We start from the raw sequence: 7,657 nt of genomic DNA on the forward strand, positions 1-7,657 counted from the left end.
CTGTCCCCACCCACCTCCCAGGCTGCCTTTTCTCATCTGGACGATGGCCTCAAGGCTGAACCTTTCCTTCCAAGGCTGAGGATCATAGGCTGCCCGGGGCTCAGGGCTGGGCAGAACGGAGGAGTTCCCAGAAGCCCCGGTGGGGCAGGTGGACCCGGCCCCAACCCCAGCAGCCTGACTTTTGACCCTGAGGTAGCTGCCAAGCAACAGGGGCCTGGCCATCTCCCCCAGCACGCTCTGCTCCGCTCCCCTCCCGCCCACGCCCTTGGGGCTGCATCTGGAAGAGGAGCTGGTGGGGGAGCAGCGAGGTGATCAGAACAACAAATCTTAGGAGCACCTACTCTGGTAGGCACTATTCCCAAGCCTTTCCTAGTTTCAAATGACTTCATACTCTCAACTTACGGGTGAGGGCGGAGGAAGCTGTATTCCCCACTTTACAGTTGAGGAAGCTAAGATAGATGGGCAAAGGCCAGGGGAGAGCTTTGACCCGAGCTGTGGGGAGAGCTTTGACCTGAGCTGTGGGCAGAGCTGGCTGGACAGAAGGGTCAGATCCCTCCCACCACTGCCCATCCCACCCCCAACACAGGCAGCTCAGGCAACTCAGAGGCCTGGGTTCTGGTCCCTGCCACCCTGCCACTGGCTGAGTGACAAGCCCTGAGCCCCAGTTGCCTCCTCTGCAAAAGAGAGCCTCACAAAGGGAAGCGTTGTCAATTTACAACCCCGGCATCATCACTTACAAGCTGTGTGGCCTGGAGCCAGTTACTTAAGCTCTCTGTGCCTGTTTCCTCACCTGTGAAAATGTGGAGACTATTAGTACCTACCTCAAAGGGTTGTTGTGAAGATGAATTGAATTAGGACTTGTAAAGCCCTTAGAAAGCTCCAGGCAGACAGGAAGAGCCATGTTGAGTGTTAGCAGTTCAGAGAGTTCTTGCTAATTGCTATCTGAGCTCTTCCCCTCTATCACCCTGGGCAAGTCCCTGCCCTCCTCAGTCTCCATCTTTCTGTCTTTGAAAGGGGACTTAGTCATCAAGCAGTAAGCAGCCCTGCCTCCCCACCACACCCCCAGCTCACAATTGCAGGGGGTGGGGGACCGGGCTGAGTGGAAACCTTGACCACCTTGTACCGTGATGGGAGACGCACGGGGGCTGTGGGAACCCAGAAGTGGCATCTGACCCAAGGAGGTGTCCTGGAGGGAGGGGGAAATTCAAGCTTGCCTGTAATGCGTGAGGAGTTTCACAGGAAGAGAGACCTGGGGGTGGACAGAGAAGGGTCCCATGGCAAGGAGGCGTTCGTGGTGTCAGAACTCACCCCCATGCTTGTTAACAATGCAGATTCTAGGTCCCCCAAATGTGAATGCCCCTGGAGTGAGCCCCCAGAATGTGGATTTTAAAACAGCCCTTTCTCGGGTGACTCAAGCCCAGCTTGGCCTCATCTGATCAATTTGAAGGGGGTTAAATGGGTACACGGAAGTACAAACGGGTAAACCGAGACTTGGGCAGACTTGCCCAGCCCATGAATGGCACCGGAGAAGGTACCATCCCAGGCCGGGAGGGTCTAGGGCACTAATGACTCTTTGTCTCTCCCCTCCCCCAAGAGCCTGGTTGGGAACAGGCCTGTGATTACTACAATAGCCCAAGGCAATAGGGCCAGGCCACTAGGCTCATCACTTGATGCGGGAAACAGGCTCAGGGGAGCCCAGGCAAGGGCTTGAGCACAGGATCTTCAGTGATCTCAGGCACCCCCATACCTTCCTGGGAGCACTGAAGGGAAAGCAGTTTCCTCCTTTGGATCTCCCAGCTTCGGGTCAACCTCAGGCCAGGGGTGGATTGCTCCCTTCTAGGCATTTCCTGGGTGGGGTGGCCTCTCCCTTCTCCCGCCTCCTCCTAGGGCACTCCAGGGCCCTGGCCCAGCTCTAAAATGAGACTCCGGTCTGGCTTCAAACCCCAAGACATCTTGCTAACTGGATGACCCCAGGTAAGACACTTGTCCACCTTGGGCCTCAGTTTCCTCCTCTGTAAAATAGACTGTGGACTAAATGAGATGATTCAAAGTAGGAGTCAAGCATGGGGCAGGTTCTATACCTAGTGAGCCACCTGTTTTTAGGACTCTCCCAAGGACCCACTGGCTGCCTCCCTGTTCTTCAAATGTGCTGGATGTGCTTCTGCCTCAGGACCTTTGCAGTTACTGATTCCTTGCCTGGAACACTTTGCCCCCAGGTTTTCACTTAGCCAAACCCCTCACAAACAAGCCAGAAGTAAGTTACTTTTAACTTAAATGATATTTGCTCAAAGAAGCCTATTTCCCTTACTCCTGATGCCCTTCTCTGCCTGATTCTTCTGATGACCTCTTCCCACTCACTACCTATTTGACTTCTTTATGTGGATATTGTCTCCCCAGCTTGAGAATGAGCTCCCTAATACGGTCTTGGTAGTTTTTAATGCCATTGTTCATTGCTGTGTCCCCAGTACCCATAACAGTGCCTGGCACACAGTAGGTATTTAACACATTAAAACATACATATTTAAAAAGATCTGAAGCCATTAAGACAAAATGTTAATATGTGTGGTAGGTGCTCTTGTGGCTTCTCTGTTAGCTTAAGTATTTTTCAGTGTGTTTGAAATATTTTATTAAAAATATAAAACACAATGGGGCGCACCTGGGTGGCTCAGTCGGTTGAGTGTCTGACTTTGGCTCAGGTCATGATCTCGCAGTCCTGAGTTCAAGCCCCTCATCAGGTTCTGTGCTGATAGCTCAACTTACAGCCTCCTTCTCTCTTTGCCTCTCCCCTGCTTGTGCTCTCTCTCTCTCGCTCTCAAAAATAAACATTAAAAAAATGTTTTTTAATATAAAACACAAATAATCATCATCCACATTGTTTAGGAGTCAAGTTCATAGGAAATGGTGGTGGACGGCATGTGGAGAAGCGGGTGGGTAACAGGGGGATCCCCGAGCCAGGCTGGCGTGCATCAAGGACTTCCTCAGAGGCAGACGCCCCAATAAATGCCATATCTGTGTTTTATCTGCTTGTATCTTTGCAGCCACGCTGGAGGGAGGTACAAAGGAAGATCCCACTTTACAGACAGTAAATGGAAGCTAAGGGTAGAGAAGTGACTTGCCCAAGGCCACCTAAGAAGGGAAGGAGGGAAGGGTGACATGGGAAAGCCCCAAAGGGAGGCAGAGTAGGGGCAGCGAGGGGGTGGGAGGAAAACCTGACTGAGGGAGGCAGGCCCTGCCTTCCAGGAGCTGGCCCAGATCCCGGCCGAGGCCACGACCCTCCTCTGCTGCCCAAACCACACACGCAGCTTCTTCCTGGCTGCTTCCCCCGGGGGCCAGGCAGCCCTAGGATTCCTGGAGTGGAGTGTGGGCTGGGGGTGGGCAGGGCCTGGGGTGGAAGGAAATGAGGGAGAAAAGTGGGTGGGGAGTCGACTGGGAGGTCACTGGGGAGTCTGGGCCCAGGGGTAGGAGAGGAGTGAGCACCTCATCCTTCATGGTGAATGAGGCTGGCTCTCAGGGTGTTCTTAGGGTTTAGATAGGCGAGAGGCCGGTGGATGTGGGGGCCCTCAGTCCCCAGAAGGTGGACAGTGTGCTGGGCCTCAGTGAAAGAAAGGCCAGATAGGAAGAATGGTGGAGCAGACCCAGCCTATCCTCATTTTACAAGGGAAGACGCGGGCTCAAAGAGAAGCGACTGGTCTCTAGACCTCCAGCCAGTGGTCCTTCTCCGGATACAGGACTCAGCCCTGATGCTCCTGACACTCCCCCTGAGCCTAGATCCTGAGTTGTGCTTTTTTTTTTTTCCAGCTCCTACTGGGCCATAGGACCTGGTGATTCAGGTGCACCCGCCCCCTGCAGGGACTGTCAGGTTTGATGCTCCAGGTTGACACTGTCATAGGCCTATCTGTGCTTCATTCCTGTCTGTGGCCCCAAATTCTAATCCTGCCTCTGCTACTTCATTTTTCTAGGCCTCGGTTTACTCATCTGCAGAATGGGGGAGAATATTAATTGCTACCACTTATTAACACTGAGCATTTAGTCTGTGCCAGGCCCTGTAGTCGTTCATTTAGTCCCGTGTCCATTGTACAAAGGAAGAAACCAAGATCAGAGAGGTTAAGTAATCTTCCCAAAGTCACATAGCTAGTACGTAGCAGAGTTGGATTTGGGCCCAGGCCCCAAGTAAGGTATTAAAGGTTGTGGTGAGAATAAATTGGGACAGCTTGTAAAGGGCTGCACTCACAATGAGAGTCCAGGAAGAGGGAGGAGTTGGGTCCTAGTGTCCCAGCCTGGAGTGGAAGTGCTGGGACCACACAGCACACTCTGGACTGTGCTGAAGGAAGCCAGGGGTCTGGGGAGCCCAGAGGCAGCCCTGAGGAGACTGGATAGGGGGCCAGAGAAGGTAGCCCCCGGTGGAAGTTGCCCAAAGCAGAGGGCATTGGCACGTGCAAAGGTTCATGGGAACATAACCTGGTGGGTTGGGTCTCTCCTCCTCCACACACCAATTAACCCTGCCAAACAGGGCAGAAGCACTGAGGAACCTAAGTTCTTGCCTCTGGGGCCTTAGCTCCCCATCCAAGCCAAGGGACAGCTGTCCCCTGCTCCACTCTGAAGCACTGTCACCTAGATTCTGCTGCCACATTGTGGGCACAGGGAGAACTGCACCGGTGAGCACCCAGACACGTAGCTGGAGGACCCCTCACACCACCCAGTGGCTTCAACCCTGCCAGTAGGCCACAGCTCTTCAGTTTGGAGCCCCTTAATCTCTTGCTAATGCCAATGCCAATCTCTTAATGATTTCGACTTGTCCTCAACAACAGCAGCCTGAGGGATCCTCAGTCTGATCACGTCCTCTGCTCAAAACCCTCCCTTGGGAAGCCACTCACAAGAGCCAATTTTAAGTAAAATAAAATTTTTGGAATTTTTGTGATTCAGTCGTTAAGGTCATTATTGAGAATTATATAAAATCATGTTAAAAACAAAGGTAATATCCAGAACTAAGCACTTCCTCTTTTACAACATTCTGCTCATCTCTCCACACTTTCTTTTCCTTGCATCTGTTGTCTCTGTCTGGGGGAGATACTGTGCAATAAATAGTGTGCTTCTTCTGTCCACCTCTTCACAACTCCATGTTCAATGACTTTATGTTGACAGCTTTCAATCAGCCACTACAGGAGTGTTTACACCATGGAAACTGGCAAACACCACAGATCAGGCTGGATTTGAGGACTTTCTAGACCAGTGCCATCCAATAGGGAGAGAATGCAAACCACATATGTAATTTCACATCTATGAGTAGCCAGATTTAAAACAGTAACAGGAAACAGGTGAAATTAAAGTGTATTTTATTTAACCCAGTATGTCCAAAATATTGTCATTTCAACATGTAATTAATATAAAGTAACTCAGGATTTATTTTACATTCTTTATTTTCATACTAACTTCAAATTCTGGTGTGTATTTGACACTTAAAGTACATCTCAGTTCAAACCAGCCACATTTCAAGTGTTCAACAAATTGTCCAGTGGCTGCTGTATTGGAGAGCACAGGTCTGGATTTAAGAAATCAATGGAGAAAATATTGATGATGGGGATTAAACTTTAATAGTGCTGAGGCTGAGAAATTTCAATCCAATTAATGTAATTTGTTCAAGGATGAGGAACCAGTAGGCCACATTATCAAATTTAATGACAAACTTACTGGGAAGAGAGTGGTATAGTAGGCTGAACAGTGACCCCCAAAGATTTCGGGTCCTAACCCTTGGAACTTCCAAATTTTTGTACTTCACAGATGTGACCAAAGATTGTTATGTGGACAGGTTATTTTTGATTATCCAGGTGGGCCCCAAATCCAGTCATTAGTGTCCTAATGAGGGATAGGCAGAGGGGGATTTGGTACACACAGAAGGGGCAGCCACATGAGCACAGAGGCAGAGGCAGGAGTCCTGTGGCCACAATCCGGCAATGTCGACAGCCACCAGAAACTGTTAGACGCAAGGACTAGAGTCTCCACCAGAAGGAGCATGGTTTGAATCGTGATCTCAGCCCAGTGACAGGGATTTTGGCTTTCAGACATTCAAACTGTAAGAAAATAAATTTCTGATGTTTTAGCCACCAAGTCTGTGGTAATTCGTTACAGGAGCCCTGGGAAACTAGTATCAGCAGATGGGCTACAACTCCATTCGCCATATATCATGGTTGAATTACAACCACAAGTAGGCTACAAATACAAGAATTCAAAAAGATCAACAAAAGCATTCTGTGAAGAACACTTGGCTATGCAGAACTTATAGTGTACTGTATATCTTATTATTTGTATTTTCTATGCTATACCTCTTTTAGGTCAGCACAATTTAGAATAGCCCTGTGTGAGAGAGAGAGAGAGATACCAGATCTGTCTTGTATCCTCAGCACCCAACACAGAACCTTGCACATAGTAGGACACTCAAATGTTCTGAATGAATGAAGGAGACTTTGGGCCTCAATTTCCCCCCAGTTCAGTAGGGTTAGGGGAATGGAATGGGCTCCTCAGGAAGGCAGGGCTGGTGCCAGATGCTGTTAGAGCACCTACCATGGGCAAGACTGGGCTGGAGGCAGTCAGATTCAGGGAGTCAGGTACGGGGGACCCCCAAGGGCTTGGGGACTACTCAGAAAAATAGCTTAGTCCAGAGACAGGGTGTCTTGGAACTGCTGTGCAGAGACTGAAGCCAATGATACAGCAGGACCTGTTAGGGCTAGAGCCCCTTCCTGCAGCCTCTCCTGTCCCTCATTCCTGCACAGCAAAGGGCCTTTTTCCTTCAGGGACTAGAAAGAGCCCGAGTGTGGTTTTGTCACAGTTACAGTAGAGTCCCAGGTCCCCAGCCCTCCACATAATAAGCCCCCCATTTTTTGCCTGAGTCAGGGGCCTGGGCAGAAAGTGGAAGATGCCCTGCTTCGCCACGTAGTCTGGAGGACTTTGAGCAAGTCCTTCTCCCTCTCAGCTCCACTGCCTCCTCTCTGGGGCAACCGTGGCCCCGCCCACCCTGCCCAGTGGCTACCCCTGCAGGTCCAACTAGTCACAGACCATACGGAGGCTCTACCTCACTGCCCTTCATATCCTCTCACCAATTTGTAGGACTAAGCCCTAGCTGGTCACTTGCTCCCTCTAGATTCTCTCTTCTCTCTTAAATGGATAGTTAAGGGACTTGCCGGGTTTCTATTGCAAGAATTTGGCCAGACTGGTTTGGGCACTGGAAGTGCATGAGGGAGACTCCAGACTAAAGCTGACCAGAATCTGGCAGCCAGGACCGGGATCTGGAGGGACTAAAAACCCTCTGGGCCGAACCCCAGTCCACCTAAACACGTCAGCCTCATGCCTGTATCTGTATCCCACAATTCTGTAGTACATCTTGAAAGCAGGGACCAGAAGCGTTTTGCTTACTGTTGCGGCCACAGGGAGAGCTTGGCCAAAATACAGAAGAACCCAAGAACTGTTTAATGAGCAAAACCACTTGCCTACCTTTTACAAAGGCCAGGCTCTCCCCATGCTCACGTTGTCCCTCCTTCACTGGCACACAGCCTGTCTGATCACGCCCAGGAGGAAGGGCTTCAGAACTCAGCAAGGTGTGATCCTGGTTCCCGTAGGCCCACGGCGTCCTGGGCACCTGGACACACGGTCCATCCTCCTTGGA

This window comes from Prionailurus bengalensis, chromosome E1, assembly GCF_016509475.1.
Source record: "Prionailurus bengalensis isolate Pbe53 chromosome E1, Fcat_Pben_1.1_paternal_pri, whole genome shotgun sequence".
Taxonomy (NCBI): Eukaryota; Metazoa; Chordata; class Mammalia; order Carnivora; family Felidae; genus Prionailurus; species Prionailurus bengalensis.